A 22,198-nucleotide genomic window follows, 5' to 3' on the forward strand; every position below is an offset into this window, starting at 1 on the left:
AAATACAGCAAGAAAAAGTGATGAGAATAGGGTTCAAATATGGCAAGTTTGGTGTAGTTTCAGGAAAAAAGGTATGGGCCCAAATTGTTCAAAAAATATTGTTTCTTAACGGCATCAGGTGATGCACAGTGCAAAAATAGCTACAGATAGTGTGTGTGTGTGTGTGTGTGTGTGTGTGTGTGTGTGTGTGTGTGTGTGTGTGTGTGTGTGTGTGTGTGTGTGTGTGTGTGTGTGTGTGTGTGTATTTCCTGAGCATGGAGAGTATGTCGCCCTGCCTCGTTTGTCATCCAGTAATGAGCAGTGATTTAATCCCCTGCACTGTTTGTTGGACAGCTCGATGCACTCTGTTTATGTGGCTATGTTGCCATAGCTGCAGTTTGTTCAAAGGAAGATTAGTGGATGGGAGGAAAAAAAAATAGAAAAGAAACAAAAACAGAAGTAAAGACAAAGATAATCCTGATCAAAAATCAAGTTGTAATACGATTCTGAGTCTCTCATTGCAAAATAGTATAAAGTGACATGCAGGAGTAACTTTTGCATTCAGATAAATGTGGAATATCACTAATTCATCCATCCACCCATCCATCCATCTATCCATCCTCTTTGTGCGATCTACTGCCACCTACTGAAGTGAAGGAGTGTCCACTTGTCCTCAGGCTATATATTTAGATAAGATAAGACAAGAAAAGACAAAATAAGTTAAGATGAGAAAATCTAAGATAAAATAAGACATTATAAAACAAGAGAAGACAAGACGAGACGAGACGAGACGAGAAGAGAAGAGAAGAGAAGAGAATACAAGACAAGACAAGACAAGACAAGACAAGACAAGATAAGATAAGATAAGATAAGATAAGATAAGATAAGATAAGATAAGATAAGATACCATAACATATGGTAAGTTAGGATTAGACAAGATAAGATAAGTTTAGATAAGATAAGACAAGACAAGACATGCTAAGATTAGATAAAATTAGATAAGATAAGTGATGTATTGATTAGCACATTTGGGTCAAAGTAGTCAAGAAGGTTCTGGGTCAACCTTCCATAATGTTGGACCGTTGGAGGAAAACCACAGCACTTGAAAACATAGAGTTCAGTTTAAGGTTTTAGGTTTTATTCCTTTTTCCATTTCAAACCCTGCCTCAACAACACATGTACAAATAGCAGCCGTCTATCTACTTCGCTCAATCTCAAATATATGCTTAAGATTATTTTGTGTGTGTGTGTGTGTGCGTGTGTGTGTGTGTGTGTGTGTGTGTGTGTGTGTGTGTGTGTGTGTGTGTGTGTGTGTGTGTGTGTGTGTGTGTGTGTGTGTGTGTGTGTGCGCGTGTGTGTGCGTGCTTGTGTGTGTGTTCAACCTGTTAAACGGCCTTTTTTTATGTGAGCGCTGTCGCAGTGTGACACTTTGTTTGTTGAGTTGTAAACATACACACTAGCAGCTGGAAAAGAAGGAGGAAACCAGAACGATCAGGAACATTGGACTGGAAACACTATGGAATCTTGTTCTGTGTCATGTTACATCATTTCATTCATCGTGTGTTCCTGTTCTTTTGGTTTTTCTTTTCCTGGACATAAACACAACTCTACTTCCTGATTTCAACATAAAAATGTAGAAAATATCTCTTATGGATTACTGAAGTAATTCATAAAATACAACCATCATCCAATCTTTAAGAAAGATGGAGAACAGACATTTTTTGTTCATAAGTTCTGCAGCAGAACAAAGGATGTTATTTAAACCCATTGACCTCCTTTGTAGTGAAAATGTTATGTTAAAGCTTAACAAATTGTACCAACTGCTCTAGGCTTTTGGAGGATATGTTACAACTCCCAAGAAGCTCTTACTACTGTCCTTTAGACCAGGGGTTCTCAACGTGTGGGTTGGGGACCCAAAATAGTTTTCATGTTTTCTTTGGGTCGTAGGCAAAGAAAAACAAAAAAAAAAATAATAACTTTAGTTTTTATTTAGTAAAACACACATGATCTTTTCACACTTCTAACAGTGGATGTTCAATTTATACAAACTAATAAGAAACTAGCTTGATTTTTAGAGACTTATGTTGATAAAATGAGTTTTTACTATTACAGTAGTGTAACTATTCCTCATTTTTGTAGCCCTGTTGTGATATATCGTATTATCTGGTGTAAATTGCTCTGTATTTTCATTTATAAACATTTTAGTTGAAATTGCTAAGTTATTTGAAGATGTTGTTTGGTCCTGAAACTTCTGGTTCTTCTCCAATATAGTTGTTTTGCATCTTTTTCACTACACTACAAACTTGGCTTTGTGGATGAAAGTTATACTTCCACAGCATCTAAACTGACTTAGATTAGCAATGATAGCTCATGGCTTGAAGGATCTTGGCAAAGGCTCCACCACATCATCCGGGCTTTTCATCTCCTATTTCCTTCATCAGTCAGGAAGCATGTAGAGCACGTTGGGTTGATTGGAGTCCCTGAATTGAATATAGAAGAACATTTATGCAGGCCAGCAGTCTGAGGGGCCAGTTGGAGTGATTTGGAACGTTGTAAGATGGAAAGTAAGTTGAGAACGTGATGATAAGCGCTTTAGTTTACACACAAAACTAACAGTTTTCATGCAGCTTGGTGTTTTATTTTATTTTCATTAGGTTTTAGGACACGATATAATCTGGAAATAGTAAAAAGGATGAATACAATAGCAGGGGTTACATTTTGGAACTACTTAAATGATGAAATAAAACTAAGCACCAAAATGAACCAGTTAAAAAAAGTTTTTTAAGTCATATATACTGTAGTTAGTAAGAATAAGAAAATAATTACTTAGGACAGCAATGATATATAATATGTATATAATGGTATAAGATATATTAAAACTTAATAATAATAAATATAACTAGAATATTTGCATTTCCTGAAGAAAATGCAAGTGAGGATGCAGGTGCTGCCCCGCATCACACTGCATTAGCTTAGCATTAGCCTAGCATTAGCATTAACCTAGCATTATTATGAGCCTAGCAATAGCAACAGCATTAGCCTAGCATTACCATTAGCCTAGCATTACCATTAGCCTAATGATAACAATAGTCTAGAAATAGCATTAACTTAGCATTAGCCTAGCATTAGCATTAGCCTAACATTTGACATTATCCCAGCATTAGGATTCACCTAGCATTAGCCCGAACATAGCATTAGCATTAGCATTAGCCTAGCATTAACCTAGCATTAGCCGAGCATTAGCCTAACATTGACATTAGCCTAGCATTAGCATTCGCCTTGCATTAGCCCTAACATAGCATTAGCATTAGCCTAGCATTAATCTAGCATTAGCCTAGCATTAGCCTAACATTGACATTAGCCTAGCATTAGCATTCGCCTAGCATTAGCATTCACCTAGCAATAGTATTAACCTAGCAATAGCTGATTAGCAATAGCTGATTAGCAATAATGTTGATAAAGGTTTAAAAAGTTGAAAAAAGTGTAAATGGGTTGAAGGTACTAACTGAACATGTTAAAGGTTGAATAAAATAAAAGATTTATATTGTGATAGAGAATATTATTAATTCAAATATTCCCACACTATTTACAATTTAACTGATGAAATTTGTGTAGTAAATATTAAATAGTATTTTATATAGTATATTATGTCATTGTCATGTACATGCATGTGTGTATGTATGTGTTTATATCTACAGTATGTATGTGTGTGTATATGTTTGATGTGCATGTATAAACTGTATATATATATATATATAAAACTTTGTGTGGAATCAGAATCAGAAATACTTTATTTATCCCAGGGGAGAAATTACTTGCATTACAGAGGCTCCAAAAAAATTAAAAAGAATAAAAACGAAAGAAAGAAAGAAACAAACAAACAAACAAAAAAAAAAAAAAGAAAGAAAGAGAAAAAAAGAAATATGTACACAATTAAAGTAAAAGACTGTAAATTAAATACGGATTAAATTCAAGTTCACACATTACAGAAGAAAAAATAAAATAAGATAAATAATAATGATTACACACATGTACAAATATAATATAATATATATATACATATTTAGAGAGAGAGAGAGAGAGAAATGTTTTGTTTTGTTTTTTTCTTTCATTTTTCTGAAGACTGCTGAAATAAAATCAAATTCAAAATACAAATCTGGGATTCTTTGAATGAGTGAACTGAAAACTGAACAGAAAGAACTGGTTAAGATGAATGAATGTTCATCCTTCTACTAGAAAATAATATATATAAAATGCCTGTAATTTCTAGTGTAATAGTATTATCTTTGAATTGATGGTTTATGCAGAATGGTTTTAGTGTTTCACCTGTAACACTGAACTGAACCCAAATCCCGTCTTGAAGCTCCTACACTCGACCTGAACGTGTCCTCAGAGATCAACAGTCAATTAACAGCCCTGCACATATTTCCTATTTCTTGTGCGTGGAGAGTGGATTCGTGCTTGGTTCAGCCCTCACCGATGCTTCTCTGCTAATTGGAACCAGGATCTGTAAAAATGGGAACTTAAGTAAAACATGCCATAAAATTCTGAAGGCTCGCCATAAACCAACCAATTTCGTTCATTCTTTTAAAGGGAACTCTGACTGAAACCTTGGCGTAAACTTTTACGTGGATCCCTGGGGTCACCCGTAAACCCGTTAATAGAGATGAGATATGAGCACTCGGGGCCTCCCATTTCGTTTGCATTTCTTTGTCCCTTTCTTTTTTCCTTCCTCCCGTTCCAGTGCATTCTTGAAAGAGGTCAAATCCTGTTCGAAGCAAACTTTGCCAAGTATAAAGACACACGGTGGCTTTTTTTGACGGGCAAAATGAAAACTTCATCCACCTTGAGTCATTTGCTTAGTTTTTAGTGCTTATAGGTGATGTATGTTTAATACAGCTGTGTGAAGAACTGGAGCTCCCTCTGTTTTAGGGTCCATCACACTGAGAGGCTCCTCCTACCACGTTTATTAAAAAACTGTAAAAGCATTGTTCAGATAATGTAATTACATGCATTTTCTGTTTTCCATCCATCCATTTTCTGACCCGCATGCTCCTTTTTTCAGGGTTCAGGGGGTCTGCTGGTGCCTATCTCCAGCTTTCAATGGGCAAAGAGTGGGGGTACACCTTAAACAGGGTGCCATTTCATCGCAGGGCAACACATACAACCACTCTCAAAGGTCATTTTTAGAGACTCCAACAGTCATGGATTTGGATTGTGGGAGGTACCCAGAGAAAACCCACACAAGCACAAGGAGAACATGCAAATTCCACACAGAAAGGACCCAATTGTCCATCCCAGAGCTTGAATCCAGGACCTTCTTGCTATGAGGTGGACCTGCTAACCACAATGCTACTGTCCGCTCGTATTTTTTTTTATAAAAGTAGACTTATCCAAACTCCAATGGCAAATTATATTCTAAGGTGAAACTTTGACAAGCAAAGTACAACTGCTACATCTATAAATACCAATGTATTGGTTATGCTGCAAAACCGTAACATCTAACGAATGAGTTGAACAGGCGTGTCCAAGCCTTTTTGACATTGACAACATCAAAGGTGAAACAAAATGCTTTGTAATAAGCCAGTAATCCATCTAAATAAGGGTGGTAAACCTGTTTGCTAGCTTTTTGAAACGTCCACAACTCATGCAAACATTCAGCATATTTTTTTATCGCGAATCATGTACGAATATAATGTCATAGTATCTACTCATGAACGAACATTATTTTTTGTCTCAATGGTTTTGATTTAAAAAGCGCTTTTGAACAACTGAGTTTGTCCCAAACAGCTTGACAAGTCCACCACTGACAGCAATTTACTTTAGGGTTCAGTATCTTTCCCAAGGACACTTGAACGCCCAACATCTTGATCAGAAGACGTCCCATCTAGAACCTGAGCCAGTGCTGCCATTCAATGCAATTATGTTCTTTAGTTTCTTCCCATGGGTCCAGGTTACACTGCACGTGGTCACCAGGATTGGTCCAACATCACAACAGGCCCAAGTCAAGGAGGTGTTACATTGAGGACAAGAGATCTCAGAGTGCACAAACTTCCGCCAAGCGCCAAAAATCCTCTTTGCCAGATATTGGCAGTTACTTGAATCAGGTAATCCTGATCATGACACCATAATAAGGATCATTTAAAAGGCTTGGAACAAATGTTTATCCCCATTAATAACCATACAGTCAATCCAAATGTATGTACATCCACCTTTAAAAAAAAAAAAATCATGATAAAATGCATAATCAGGACCAACTTAAAGAGAAATTGATTTCTTTTCTTTTTTTCTTTTTTTATTTAATTTGGAATCATTATATGCGGTAAAGTCTATCTTTGTTTGAAATTGTGTCTCAAAATTCAAAAATTACTTTTGACGTAATCCTGCTAAAAACAAATAAACAAACGCTGGTGACGGTAGAGATAGTAATACTTAAATTTCAATGATTATTTTTTTTACTTTAACAATGTCTTGCTGAGGATTTCAGCCTGTTTATCTGCTTCAGGGTGCTTGGTGGCTATTTTTATTTTTTATTTGTTTACCTTGTCTGCACATGCATGTGTTATTATTGCCATAAAATAAATACATGTATTTTAATGCATAGTTGTGACCATCACCAGCCCTCCCTAAGGAAGGTGAAACAACTTTATTAGAGGAAAAAATATAAAAATCACAAGGGCAGTGTTACACCAGGCTTGGGGTCATTTACATTTTTCAGTTACAATTACCCATGTTCAATTACAATTCAAATACTCAATCAATTTAATTCAACTTTATTACGGACTCAAAGTCCAAAAACCAGCATTTTTTCCAATTACATTTTAATCAGAATGATTTTTTATTCTCAGAATGTCATTTACTAAAAAAGTTAACCTTCCACTTGTGTTAGCTTTCTGTTAGCATTCCAAAATGTGGGAAAGCCTGATTGAAACACATTTTAATAATTGTAAACTATATACAGTATGTCTAGAACTGTAGCATGGTTTCTGGTTTTATATAATAATTGACAACTTTTAAAGGAATCATGTCAATTACAATTACAAAGTCAATAATCTAAGCTTAATTACAATTTAATTACAACTATGACAGCAACAGATTAAAAAAATTACAATTGCAATTATAATTACACCATAATTGTCCCCCATCGTGCAGATCTTATAGTTCTGGGTGTGAGGAGGCAATTTGAGTTCCTGGACTGGAGGCGTATGGAGCTGGTTTGGGGGGTTAACGGAACAAAGGAGAGGGAGTTAGGGTGGTGCAGTGGCGGCTATTTAAATCTGGACCTAGTTTTGTTGGAAGCACTGCTGTTTTTGAACATTTTTCAGCACTAATAAGTCGACTAAATCCGTAACATCATGACATCGTGACCTGCAGCCAGTTTCACCTTTGGTGTTAGTTGGTCTTCCTTGAATAGGATAATAAAGTATTAGCCATTTAAAGTATTATCCAACATTAGCTAATCAGCCCCTTGTCTTCTGGAGGTTACAAAGTTTGTTTCCAAAAAAAAAAAAAAATGTGGAAAAGAATCAAGGGTGTGTAGTGGCTTTACTCTGAGTGTATTACTGTATTGGGAACCACTATCTATCTAAATGCTCTAGCCGTCATCTCTTTGTTGCTTTTCTGAAAGCTGGAGCTGTGTTCTGTGTCCCTTTGAGACTAATGAGTACAGTTCTGGGACGTGTTGTGGTCATTTTGACAAATGGAACCTGTAGTTGTTTTTCCTCTCACTCCCCCTCATATTGCAATCCAAATCACCAGTTGATGGGGATGTTATGTTTTGTGCTTTCCGCGACTGAATTTTAATACTGCGTTCTGTAATCACATATCATGGGAGTGAAACGAGTGGTTGATGAATTATTGCGCGTCGATTAGCAAAGGAATGATTGTGTCGCTGAGAAATCTGAAGAAACAATTGCTTAATTTTATAAATGATAATGTTTTGTTCTCAGTCAGAGGGGCCGGCCCCTCTGGGTAACCAAAATACTGGCCTCGCTAAGAGAGTTCATGAGTGTGTGATGCCTCCGGTCGACAGGACAGCCACGCACATTTTTTAGTGTGACGCTCACATCTCCAGTTACGCTGTAGCCTGAGCTAAGCTATCGCCTGAGACCACCCCTCAATTAATCTTGCCCTTGTAGCTGGCTTATAATTTGCCATTACAAAAGCCATTAAACCTGGGGGCCTGATTTGGAGCTCATGGGACTGCTCTGGGAGGAGGGGATGGAGATCGGACAGGCCTCCAGTTGGCCCCTTGGACCCCGGACGAACCCCCTCCTGCAAAACAGACAGGTACTTAAAAACAGGGTGAAAAGATCAGCTAAAAGAAAACAAGGAAGATTAATGGAGAAAAATGAGGGTCCTTTGGGTCGCTTTCATCTGGGTTTGATTCAGGTCTTCAGCGAGCCATTAACCCAAAGGACAACTGTCCACTGCCAACATGAGAAATGAAGCTCTATGTGCCAACTCAGACACAATGTTGCCGAAACTCTGGAACGGGTCAGGAGATGAGGAATGTTGCAAAGTTTTCCCCTGAATCTCTAAAAGTGCCTCAGTGATTCTGTAAGCATGATTCAAATAACATTCACATTGTAGCCTTTTTAAATCACGATAATCCAATTACTCTAAAGCTCATATTAAAGGGATCCTCCACTATTGTTACAAATGTGGCTTAAAACCTTTGAAATGTCATTATTAGAAGATCTATGGCCCAACCAAATGCATTATTTTGCACCATATTCATTTTAATAACTTTTAAAAATGGGACTACTTTACCGTTTCAGAACCTGTATTCCACCATCTTGAAATCATGTGATTGATGATGTCACATAGCCCCATTTGCCTGTAAACATCTCATTGTTTTCTATTAGAGTGAAACATTCAGCCTGCTATTTAGATGATTGAGCAGCTTTTTAGTCAAAATGCCGCTGCTGTGCTGCTTTTGGTTGATCTAAATAAGATGTCGATGTAACCCTCTTTTGTTTATGGAAACAGTTGTGATCCTCTTTTAGTAAACAAAAGTTAACTAAACAAATATGGTGCAAAACAATGTTTTTGTTAGGCTTTGATCTACTAATAAGGACATTTCAAAGGTCTTTGGCCATATTTGTAAAAACAGTGGCAGATCCCTTTAATACGATAATATTGTAATCAGATCATGACTCACTCTATGGCTGCACAAGGACTTTACATAGAGCGGAATGTACTGAACCGTATCTGACGGACCCTGGACTCCATTTAAAGGTCTATGAATTGCTGAATCATGGCTTGCCCGACCTGTCAATGTTTCCTATTACACCTGTCGACTAACAATATTGACCTAATTTCACCTCAAAAACAAAGCATATGCAGTGTTTCTCAAACTGTCTTGCCCCATGTACCCCTTTGGCTTTATTTCATTTCACAAGTACCCCTTAGCTCATGTTATAATTATTTATTTGTGTCTCATCCAACATTAATCTTGAATTTAGAGCTTTTTATTCATTTATTTCTGATGTTTTGCTCATTTTAGAATCTGAACTTGACCTTTTGGTGTATTTTAAACAGTTGTGCCACAAATTACTATTGGAATAAAAACATATTTATTAAAAAAATAAACTGACAAATGTTTCTGTGTGCCCCCTGAGAGGTGTTCAAGTATCCCTAGGCATACACGTACCCCAGTTTGGGAACCGCTATGATATTTAAATGACATTTACATGACATTTAATGAGGATTTTATTCACTGAAGAGAAAAAGGGATTTGAGTCCAGGTTATTTTGGTTATATGTGCATGCTTAGGCTTTAATCTGGTTGGTTATTAATATTGATACAAGTGTGTGTACTTCTGTTACTTTTGTACTGGTTTGACTTGGCAGCCTTCTGTGAAGTTTGAAAGTTAATTCATATTATTTCATGTTATTTATTCTTGTTCATTCATGTCAATTTTTTTTCTTTTAATGCAGGGGTTAAAAAAAAAAAAAAACTTGGGGATCTCTGTTAAGGTAAGTAATATATATTATAGCTGAGTTTGTAACTCTCGTCCACTTTCTAAAACTTGCACCATTTTCTACACTGATCAAGTTTAAGTGTCTTCACTTTGTCTTCACTCTGCTTATCTTAACATTTACCCAGTGTTCATAGTTCTTGGGAAAAACTATTACTACAGAATACATGTCTCTTCAGTCTAAAGAACTCCTGGAAACCGTGTGCTATCCTCATAAAGTGCTCTGAGATCCTTTTGCCCCAGAGGCTTGAAGGTTTGGTTGTGCTGTACGACCAACACCTCTCACACTTCTGATTTAGCGATCACGCAGCTTTCTAGAGGGAGATATAAATTACAGGACGATGGATGCGAAAAGGCCGAAGTGTCGGTACAGTTCGTGGCAAGAACAAAGCCCACACCTGGCCTCTGAGTGAAATCAAATCTATCTTGAACTCTTGTCTCTTTTTTCATGGTGCTTCAGCAGCGTTTCGAGGTCAGGCGCCAGGAGTGATTTGAGTTTGGGTCACACATGGACAGCTTGGCACAATGTGGAGAGCAGAAGAAACTACTACGTTTTCCAAAGTTTGAAGGAAAAAAAACAGCCTTTGCTAAATCATTGTTTTTGCCAGAGGTGAAAGTAATGGATTACAAGTACTCACGTTACTGCAATTGAGTTGCTTTTTTAGATACTTGTACTTTAAGTATATTTTAAGTATATTTCTAAAGCCCCATTCGCACGGGACAAGTAACGTCTGGGGACCCCATGTAATAAATAAATGACCCCCCAACGTTTGCTTTTTATGTGGCGCATTTGCACGCGATAACCGAAGTCTGAGATTTTGCTGAAATTTATGGACGTCTCCCGGATATGATGTCAACGCGCTGCGTATTGCGTAACATTTGCTCACATTGTTTTAAACTTGGTTTGCGCTAAGAAGAGAAGTAGGCACTGGACGCAAGGAGAAACCTAAAAAAAATCATAAACACTCCAATGCAGCCTCCATTCTTCGCAAAAAGTAAATAAACATGCGTCCCGAAAACAAAACAACGCGTAATCATGCATCAGATCCCGCTCATTTATCTCCATATCACAGAGATGCCTATTCGCATTGATTTCATATTATCACAAGACCTCGGAGTTCAATTTTAATTTTTACTTTAAAAGTATTTTACTTTACAAAATACTGACATGGCCGATTCGCACGGGATTAACATCACAGACATTCTCCGCAATTATTACAAATCGCATGTGGTCTCTAGGTAAAACTAATCCTGTGCAAATAGGGCTTTTGTCAGTAATTTCAATTGTACTTAAGTACGTTTTAAAAGAAGTAAAGTAATTTGTTACATTTCTACACCCAACCATTACTGAGTAAATTGTTACTTTTTTTGCTTTAAAATGATCAACAGACATTGTGAAATTACAAAAAATGAAATTACCAGACAACAATCACATCATTGCCGACCAATCAGATTAAATGTAACGCACAACGCCAAAACAGCATTGAATGGAGGTTATTTTCTCAATTTTAGAGTTCATAAATGTAGCTATACTTAGCTATACTTAGAGTCAGAATATTTTTATTTTGAGTTAAATGAACTAGGTCAGTGCCCGTAGGAAGTATGTGTTGCTATGGAAAAGTGGGAGGTTCAGTAGCTTTTTCATGGATGGTTAATGAGGTTGTGTTTGAAGGTTTGTTGTGTAATGTGTAGAGTGATAACTATTGTGTTTTCATATATTATGGCTTTAAGCAGAGACACTGTAGGGAGTTGAACCTCATCTATTCTGATTTCAGTTTGTTGTCCTCGCGGATCTGGATCTCCTCAGACCAGAACAGACTTGGTCCGGACAGTCAGTTTAGATACACATGGAATTTATAAAGCATTTATGAAATTCTTTGATTTTATAGAGAGATTACTTATTAATGGTATTGTTACAGTCCAAACAAATCCGACGTTGCACACCCTTGAACCAAGCAACAGCCATGCGCACGTTCTGCAAGCAACAGTCACTATACAGCTAGGACTGATGACATCATCACTGTTGAGGTAGGACTGATGACATCATCACTATACAGCAGGACTGATGACATCATCACTGTTGAGGTAGGACTGATGACATCATCACTATACAGCTAGGACTGATGACAGCATCAATATAGAGTTAGGACTGATGACATCATCACTGTTGAGGTAGGACTGATGACATCATCACTGAGTCCTTCGACTCAGGAGGTGGGGAGTCCAAACAAATCTGATTATTGATTTATTACCAAAAATAAACGTGAAGGGTGAAAATAACAAGTAACTTTTACTTTGAGTACTATTTAATTGAGCTACTTTGTACTTGAGTATTTTATGTATGACTTACGTGTACTTGAGTACAATTTCAATCAAGTAACAATACTTCTACTCGAGTAGGTTGCATCAGTACTCTTTACACCTCTGGTTTTGCTGTATTTGTGCATATTTTTGTATTCCCACCAGGATTTGGGTCAATTACACATTTTCAGTTACAATTACATTTCAATTACCCATGTTCAATTACAATTCAATTACAATTACAGTGACCAGCATTTTTTTTCCAATTACTATTAATATACACTTTTTTTGTTTTTTTAATCCTCAGGATGTCAATTAGAATTAAGGTCTCAATTACTCAAGTGAATTTACAATTTCGCAATTACTGATCCTGAAATACTGAAAATAACCTAATAATAGTTAACCTTCCTCTTGTGTTTGCTTTCTGTTAGCATCTCTTATGATAACGGGTCCTAAATCAGCTGTAACATACACTATAAACTAATATCTACAGTATCATGCAATTTCTTTCTTATCTATTGGTTACTTGTTATGCTCCCTAATCAATTAAAATTCAGGTTTTAATATATTTGGTGTGGGTATACCCCTCGATTTCATTTTTTTTTTAAATGGTAAAATGTGGGAAAGGCTGATATGAAACATAATATTAATTTAATAACTACTAATGTGTAGAACCGTACATAGAACTGTAACATGGTTCCACAGGGTTGTGTTAAATTATAATTGACAGTTTTTATAGACATTTCATGGCAATTACAATTACAAAGTCAATTATCTGAACTCAATTACAATTACAAAGTCAATTATCTGAACTCAATTACAATTTCATCACAATTATGACAGCAACAGATTTTTAGAAAAACAATTACAATAAAAAATACACCATAAGTGTAATTGAATATCAATTACGTGATTAAAATTATAATTGACCCCATCCCTGTTTCCCACAGACTGCTTTGTTGCTGTTAATGGGCTGTAATTACTAATTACCAGCCATTAAAACCACTTCAGTAAATTAACTCCCACTGAATCTTTTGTAACCTGTGATTTTAAAGGAGATCAATAAATGACTTTCCCCTGGTTATGTTTCCTCTGTCTGCTGCAATCTGTTCAGCGCTGATTAAATCATGGCACATTATCTCTCAGGGATTTATCTTGCCTAGAATTGAGTTCCTTTCAAGCCGTCGGCCACAGGAGAGTGACTAGCGCCTGCTGCGAGAGAGGAATAATCGTTCATTAACCTCTGACCCTGAAAGGAGTCACCCGACTGAGTTATTTTCTCCCCGGTGTCCCCTGTGCACCCGGCCGAGGCGAAGGGGACCATGTCGACACACATGGCTCAACTTGTGCAGGCGAAGCCCAGAACATCTTCCTCAGAGGTGGAACAACGCGTGTTATTCTCTCCGTTGTGTCCAAACAAACCGTGGGGCCAGTTGGAAAGACCGCATGCAAAAATAGAGCTAATTTATTGAGTGTGACGACCTCAAAGGGATACACGTGTACACGGGCTCATCTGTCACGGTGCTGCTCAGCTGTCTCTCTCTCAGAGCTGCTGACCCACTGTGATGCTTCCCGGCTGAGGAGATTTTGATGTCTTCATATGGTCACAGTAAGAGTGATGAATTACTGGACACGTTATGGTTTATCTTTTTTTTTTTTTTTGCACCATATGGATGTCTTCATGCGTAGACATGCGTGAGCCTTTAAACGTGTTTTTTTTCTGTTGCTCTCACAAATTATCAAAAAATCTCGAATGTTGTCCGAGCCATGTAAGACAAAGAACAGCGAACCAATCAGCAGAGGTTACAGTAACAGATTACAAGTACTCAAAAAGTGTTTCCATTGGGCTTTTGTGATTCATTTCACTATCGAAACGTCTGAAAAACCTCCTCATGAAAGTTTTTATTGTGCTATATAGATTTTCCAAGCGTAATGGAAACAGGAAGTGCAAACTAGCGCACATTAATGTTAAAATGTTAAAACTGAGCTCAAACTGAGGAATCCCTGAACTAAACTGAGTTTAACTTCTGGTTTAGACCATGACCAAATCTTGGACCCTGTAAAATACCCTTAAGTAGCCATAATCACAGGTGAAAGTATTGGATTACAAGTACTCAACGTTATTGTAATTGAGTGGTATTTATGGGTACTTGTTCTTTCTTTGAGTATATTTCTTAAATCAGTAATTTTTTCAGATTAAATGTAATGCATTGCGTCAAAACAGCATTGAATGCTGATTATTTTCTCAGTTTTAGAGTTCATAATGTACAGTAGCTCTACATCTAGAGTCTGAGAATTATTTGTTGTTTAGAATTTAATTCATTGGTTTTATTTAAATAAGATTTAATCTCTTTCTTTATAAATGTATACATGAGATGCAAGATTTATTAGAGCGATTACAACACTGTGTATATGAACTAAAAAGAAAGAATATCGTCGTTATGAAAGCTAACTTTGTAGTTTAATGCGTTCATTGATCCATGGCATACTGTAGATGGCAACAATCTGCTGTTTGATATTTGACTACATTAGCAAACCTTCAACTTTTATCACGATATTGTATTTTGAGTTCATTTTTGAAACTTCAACTTTATTCTCGTTTCTCAACTTTAATCTCAAAATTTCATATTTAATCTGGACATTTTAATTCCATTCTTAATTTGCCCACAATTATTTTCTCCATCAAAATTGTCCCTAAAATGTAGTTATACTTAGTATACTGGTATGTATTTATTTCTAAATGAATTCACTGATGTTGTTTTATTTAAAAAAAAAAAAGATTTGGACATTTTGACAAACCTTTTGTTTTATACAGATGCCTTTGTGGAAAATAAATTAAGTTCCAATTGTGCAAGATGTGGTTTCTTCCTTTTATAGTTTATACATGAGATGTTTACTGTATGTAAGGGAACCATGGCAACGATTTATTACCAATAATAAACGTGGTGGGGGGGGGGTGAAAGTAACTAGTAACTTTTACTTTGAGTACTATTTAATTGAGCTACTTTTTAGGCCCAATTTTTGATGGAAAATATAATTTTGGGGAAATCAAGAATGAAGTTGAAATGTCGAGATTAAAGTAAAAAAAAAAAAACAATGACTTTGAAGTTGAAAACAAGCTCAAAATACAATATTGTGATGAAAGTCAAAGCTTTGCTAATCAAGTCAAATCCTACAATTAATATTTGAGTTACTTTTTATTTGTACTTGAGTACAATTTCAATCAAGTAACAGTGCTACTAGTTGAGTAGGATTTATCAGCACTCTTTACACCTTCATAGGAATGTAAGCCATTAACGGCTCCTCGTCCACCGCCTCCAGTATTGATTCTGTGGTCAATGGCAGTTTGGAGTTACGAGTCATAATGCTATTTCTGTCCGTGCACAGTAGCAGTAAACACAGCCAAGCTGCCCCGGGATCTTTCCCTCTCTGACATTATTAGGAACTACAACCATGTGAGAGTCAACACGGTGTGAAAACAAACCAAATGTCAGCGCTGTTGCCTCAGCGCCTCCTGCTATATCGCCAACAGCAAATGTAATGAAAGCTTGGACGGGTCTGTTAGTACGCCGCTGACCTTTTATACATTTATTGTTCTCCTGACATTTCTCCACCATGAAAGAGAGGTGAGAAGCAGAATGAGCTTCTGAAGCGGAAAAAAAAAAAATCTGGAATTTCAAACTTCCATTTCGCTCCGGTTAGAGAATGACTTTCATCGATCCGAACCCTCGGACCTCACGGAGGGGTCGATATCCCACGGATACTCACACTAACTCACTGCTGCTCTTTCTGTGCACTCTGTGCAGTTGATATGAACTTTTCTATCAACTACATGTTCATAAAATGAGAATTCATTGACTTTTTACTGGTGCAAACAAGTAAAAGTTTAGTATAGAAATTGAACACTCTTTATACAGCTTTAATCAAGTAAAGTCAAGTGTCGCTAACATAGAAGCTAACGCCTGTTAAAACGTTAATCTTTGACCTTGCTACTACTCATATAGCTGCCGTTTTTCTCCAGGTGCTGCCGAGTCCTACCATAAATAATATTGATCTTATTCAAAATTTCACTCAGGCACCACTGTAGCTAATTAAAGCAAGATACATTTTGTCTTCTTTTTTATCAGTATGTCAGGTTTAGGTTTCATTTATTCAGACAAGGTTTTTCAGGAAGACTGGCAGTTAACAGTCGAAACATGTCGGGAGATAAAAATGTCCATGAAAAACCTCGTCTGAATAAACAAAACATCAACTTAACATATACCACTGTAGCTAATTTTAGCAATTAGCATTACAATCTTTTTATGACAGCTCGGCATGTTTTATTAGTGCAATGAAACAAATACATTTATTTCACTGCATAATTGTGATAATCAGAAAAACTTCATTCATTCATTCATTCATTCATTCATTCATTCATTCATTCATTCATTCATTCATTCATTCATTCATTCATTTATTTATTTATTTATTTATTTATTTATTTATTCATTTATTCATTCATTCATTCATTCATTCATTCATTCATTCATTCATTCATTCATTCATTCATTCATTCATTTATTTATTTATTTATTTATTTATTTATTTATTTATTTATTTATTTATTTATTTATTTATTCATTCATTCATTCATTCATTCATTCATTCATTCATTCATTCATTCATTCATTCATTCATTCATTCATTCATTCATTCATTTATTTATTTATTTATTTATTTATTTATTTATTTATTTATTTATTTATTTATTCATTCATTCATTCATTCATTCATTCATTCATTCATTCATTCATTCATTCATTTATTTATTTATTTATTTATTTATTTATTTATTTATTTATTTATTAATTCATTCATTCATTCATTCATTTATTTATTTGATCGGGACAACACACATCAATGAACAATCATATACATGTTGTACACAAATTGTAAATGTGCCAGATTATAGCAAGTCTTGCGGCAGGTCACACAAATAAAACAATGTACATTATAAAAGAATACAAAACACATTATAAAAACTATACAAATAACATTTTAGTTCAAATGAGTGCAGGACTGATTTACCATAAGATGATGTTTAGGTTGTTTTTTTAAAAGAGCTATAAGTCAGGCATTCTCTGATGTCTGTTGGGAGGTTGTTCCAAAGGCTCTGGTGTGGAGACCCCTCACTGGTTTAGGTGTTATATAGTTAGATAGCAGGGGTGGGGCAAGACCATGAAGTGCTTTCTGAGCAAGGCAACAGTTTTTAAAATTTATGACATTTTGAAAATGAGCATTTTATATTTTCCAGGATATTGCAGTGATAATATTTAAATAAAATAAATAATACATATTGGCCAAGATACCAGTACATCAAATATATAAATAAGCAGTAAGTGGGGTTTTACAAAGGGTAATGGGTAATATTGCACATAGTAAGGCAGTGGAGGAACATTATTATTGTACAGACAAGAAAACAACACATCATGTTATGCTAGTATGGAGTTTTAGTCACATTGGGCGTTGGTGAGTCTTCCATCCTTTTAATGAAGAGATATTAAGTTTAAGTCCTGTTGGTGCAATGTTCTCCGATATCCTGGCGTCGGTTTCATTTTTTTTACCTTAAATTTTTCCTGAATTTTGACAATTGTTGTAATCTGTCACTATTGCATGTGTCAAAATTTCACCCTAAACCTCAAATTTCAACAAAAGCCTCCCATCACTCAGCAGTTAGCTTTATTTAACTCGTCATTTGTTAAGGGTCGATAGGTTTGATGGACTGCTGTGCAGAAACTTGCATAAAGTTCAGCTTGTTTCGTGACTCACTCACTCTCTCGTGCTGACGACAGCTTCAATCTTTTCCAAACGCCTGTTTTCAAACTGGAAAAACACAACAAAAAAAAACCACTTTGTGGCCGTGCCAGGGTTTTGGCCTTAGATGGAGCAGTTTTTGTTTCTTTTCATTCAGCCTGTGGGAGGAAACCATCCCTTCACTAAAGGAGGGAAACAGCTGCTTAATAATTCAGGACGCTGATATTAAAAAGTGTATTTGCAGTTATTAAAAGGCGGAGCAATTACTTCAGAACTCCATGTCACCGCTTCAATAAAGGGGGCCTAATTTGGTTACGGCTGCCTCGCCTGTAATTGCTGAAGATGAACAACGGCTTTCCACACCAAGAGGTACGACTACAGAAGAGATTTAATAACCGAAAAATAATAACAGGAACCAACATGGATGAAACTATAGCATTTACTGCACGTTTCAACTGCAAAATGAATTGGATTGTCTTCTTATCAAATAAATAATACCTTAATTCTTTGCACCTTTTTCATTCAAAGGGTGACTTTAAACGTACACGTCTTAAATTCATCAGAATAGTAATAACTTTAATAATCCCAGAGGGAATTTTACTGTTGTTACAGTGGCTCCAAGTAGAAATTTAAAAAAAAGAAACATTAACAAAAGATAAATTACATGATTAAAAAGCAAAAAATTAAACATAGAGAACAAGAAAATGAATATATTAATACAAAAATATATATATATATATATATATATATATATATATATATATATATATATATATAAAATAAAGATTAAATATTAATAATTAGGATAAATACAACTGCAAAAATTTTAATTTCAATAAATATTTCAGATTGAATACATAGTTATATATATATATATATATATATATATATATATATATACATATATATATGTGTGTGTATGTACTGTATATCATCTTCTTATTGAATAAATAATATCCTAATTCTTTGCACCTTTTTCACTCAAAGAGTGACTTTAAACTTAAACATCTTAACCTTAACCTTATTCGAATTAGATTTACTTTTGTTACAGTGGCTTAAGTAGAAATTAAAAAGAGAAAAGAAAAAGATAAAAGTACATTATTATAAGAATAAAGGGTTAAATATTAAATAAGGATCAAATGTGAATAATTAGGATTAAATACAACTGCAAATATAATTTAAATATATAAATATACAAGAATAAATAATTAGGACTGAATTCATTGTTAAATCTGCACAAGGAGGTTTTATTTTCACCAGCGTTTATTTATTTATTGTCTGTTGGCAGGATTTAAAAAAAACACTTGTCAAACATTTTACCCAAATATAAACCTTAGGCCATGGAAGATTCAACTAATATGACCCGGATCAATAAACTGACTCTGGATCAGTTTCAACAATTTAATAAAATCCTATTATCATTTGGCAAAATTATAAAGAGTCATATCTCAGTTCTTAAATAACCAATTTTTATGAAATTTGGCGTGGTTTGGTTCCTGAAATATTCCAGTTTTTAGACATTTTGTGTGTTTTTTAATTTATTTTGTCTTTTTTCTTGTCAATATGGCACATTTTTGTCGCCTTTTTGTGTGTCTTTCGAGTCATGTGTGTTTTTTTGTTATATTTCTTGCGTTATTGTTGTCATTTTGTGTATTTTTCCTAACCTTGCCTGGATTCTCCTGGTGTTCACAAACACCAGGAGAATCCATCTTGTACTGTTCCCGCCTTTGCCTTTTGAATTTGAACCGTGATGGTTCGAACCAATCATGAGGCAGTGTTGTGGTTTAGGGCGGGATAAGAAGCAAAACTGGCGCATGCACAGTTGCCGGGAGATGAACTAGCTGGGCTACCGCAATTAGCATAGCTCCGAATCATAACTGAAAGATGTTGACGCAGGAGGACGGTTAACGTGCCCTTAACTTGCTTGTTGTTGTAGCAACGGTGCATGCCGATGACGACATCATCATTCATTACCGTGTGATTGGCTAAAACAAATCATGGTGGACAGGCGCTTCGCCCAATCAGCTTCAAGCATTCTGTTCATGTCCCGCCCTGGTTCTGAAAGGATTCCCCAGACACAGACCCAGATCCATGTGGAGAACTGGAGTTAGAGGGAGGGGCTACACATCAATCTGGCTCTTGCCAGGTTATATTTTTCTGTCACTTTGGGCAATTTCGTTGGCACTTTGTGTGTCTTTGAAATCATTTTGTGTACTTTTGTTGAAATTTTGGCCTTTTTTTGCTGTAGTTTTCTGTGTTACTGGAGTTGTATGTGTTATGTTGGGCTTCATGTAACTTCCAAACTCAGGAATTACAACTTTGTTTTGGGGGTCGCACAAAATCAGGACGAGGGCCACCAGTTGTTTATGTCTGACGTAGTTAGTGATGTCTATAATAATCTAAGTAAGTTAATTAGAAGTCCATCACTCAGTCTGTTGTCTGTTATTCTTCTCTAACAGATTAAATCAGCAAAGTATGCCAACGTCTCTCATGTCTGGACAGAACTCCGACCCTTCAAAAAGCACTAGATCACAAAACCCAGGGAGTTGCTACCAGATGGTTAAACAAACACATCGCCCAACTGCCCATAACTCAAATCCACTTAGCACCCTCTTGTCAGTGTATCTCTCACTAGTGCACGCCTTTGTTCGGTGCAGACGAGCATCAGGGGAATCCTGGAGGAATGCTCGAAATAATGAAAATCAGTGAGAAATTCCTGACTGGAGGAGTGTGTTTAATTTTAATCAACAAGACTATCCATTCTCAGTGAATCTAATCTCTGCCTCTTCCCTCCCCGATAGGTGGAGTGAAGTGAAGTCAAATGGTGCATGGGGGCAAAACACGCGTGAGGGTCACAGAGACAAAAAAAAATAATCAAAAAAACAGAGTTTGGACTGCAGAGCTTTCAAGGAGAGGCTGGAAGAAAAGGCTAAAGGGTTAAGAGTTTGCAGGTCATTGGGTCGCGCAATTTTCCTTTTTCCCCCGGCCTCATCCTTGTGCTTAAACCCTCAACAGTGTACTTGAGAGACTAATTTATTACTCTAAGTGCTTTCCAGCTTGGACAAGGAGGTGAAGCTTCAGTCGACAGAATGGCTGCAGGAAGTTTTTAGATATTCGCCAAAAATGTGTCTTAAAACCATAGAAATGTCATTAAAAGATCTATGACAAACAAAACACATTACTTAGCACCATATTTGTTTTATCTACTTTTGAAAACCTGTATTCTGCCTTCTTAAAATCACGTGATTGATGACATCACACGGCCCCATTTGCCTGTGAACATCCCATTGTTTTATATTTGAGTGAAACATTCAGCCTTCTTTTTAGGTCATTTAAGTAGCTTTTTAGGTCAAAATGCCATTTTATGCTGCTTTTGGTTGCTCTATATCAGGGGTGTCAAACTGATTTTAGTTCAGGGGCCAAATACAGGGGCCAAATACAGCAGTTTGATCTCAATTTTGATTTTATGCAGGAAAATGAGTAGTTTCAACATTATTGTGCCCTAGTTTGCACTTCTACGTATACATAAAATACAAAATGTGTAAGAAACCAACAATATTCAAGCAATAAGTGATAAATATCAGTCCCAACAGGAACTTCACTTTGAATTTCCTCGATTTGTGACCAATTTCTGCTAAATTAATTAAAATACTATATAATAATTTCGGGAAAAATTGTAAAAAATGGAAGATTTTTTAGGTTTTTTTCAACATATAAGCACCAGGAAAACTGTGAGCCCCTTTAAATATTGTTGAGTTTCATTTACACAACGAATCATGTTTTCTCTGTCATTTTTACTTTCTCCTGCGGGGGCCGAATCGGATGCTCAGAAGGCCCGGATTTGGCCCCTGGGCCATGAGGATGTGTTCTAAATAATCAGGAGAAGTTAAAGATGTCAATATAAACCTCTTTTGTTTACCTAAAGACAATAATAAAAAAAAGTTGTGACAGTCCATGATTTCTCCCAACTTCAGCTGCACACTGGAGAGCTCTTCTTCTCTGCTTCATTGTCTACTACCGAACCACAGAATTGTAACTGTCGCCCCCTGCGGTCATAGATTATTTTTCAGGTCACAACTGTTTTTATCCTCTTTCCGTAAACAAAAGAGGTTTACATCTACATCTTTATTTTTTCCTGAT

This window comes from Gouania willdenowi, unplaced genomic scaffold (genome assembly GCF_900634775.1).
Source record: "Gouania willdenowi unplaced genomic scaffold, fGouWil2.1 scaffold_42_arrow_ctg1, whole genome shotgun sequence".
Lineage (NCBI taxonomy): Eukaryota > Metazoa > Chordata > Actinopteri > Blenniiformes > Gobiesocidae > Gouania > Gouania willdenowi.